At 44.9% G+C, this 323-nt stretch overlaps 1 protein-coding gene across 1 annotated transcript in view; it reads left to right on the forward strand.

The window, feature by feature from the left end:
• Window positions 1-323, forward strand: part of nt5dc2 (5'-nucleotidase domain containing 2) — a 12722-nt gene that overhangs the window by 11169 nt on the left and 1230 nt on the right. The window lies entirely within an intron of this gene.

Consider the following 323-nt stretch of genomic DNA (forward strand, 5'->3'; position numbering starts at 1 on the left):
AAAGTCTTGGCTTTCAGAATATTAAACTTGTTTCGGCAAATTCAGATGATAAATACAACTTTGAAGCTTGTGACGGCATAATTACAAGCGGAGAACGGAGTAACTTGACGTCACAGCAGGCATAACAACAGCCGGTGTTTCTCGTGAGTGTTTTCCCCGGGAAACAAACAATACACAGAAACGCAAAAATACACAAACACACCCACATGTACACACCCACATGTACACACCCACATGTACACACCCACATGTACACACACACACCCACACACCCACACACACACACACACACACACACACACACACACACACACACACACACC

The sequence above is a fragment of the Notothenia coriiceps genome, unplaced genomic scaffold (genome assembly GCF_000735185.1).
Source record: "Notothenia coriiceps isolate Sejong01 unplaced genomic scaffold, NC01 NC01_scaffold00031463, whole genome shotgun sequence".
Taxonomy (NCBI): Eukaryota; Metazoa; Chordata; class Actinopteri; order Perciformes; family Nototheniidae; genus Notothenia; species Notothenia coriiceps.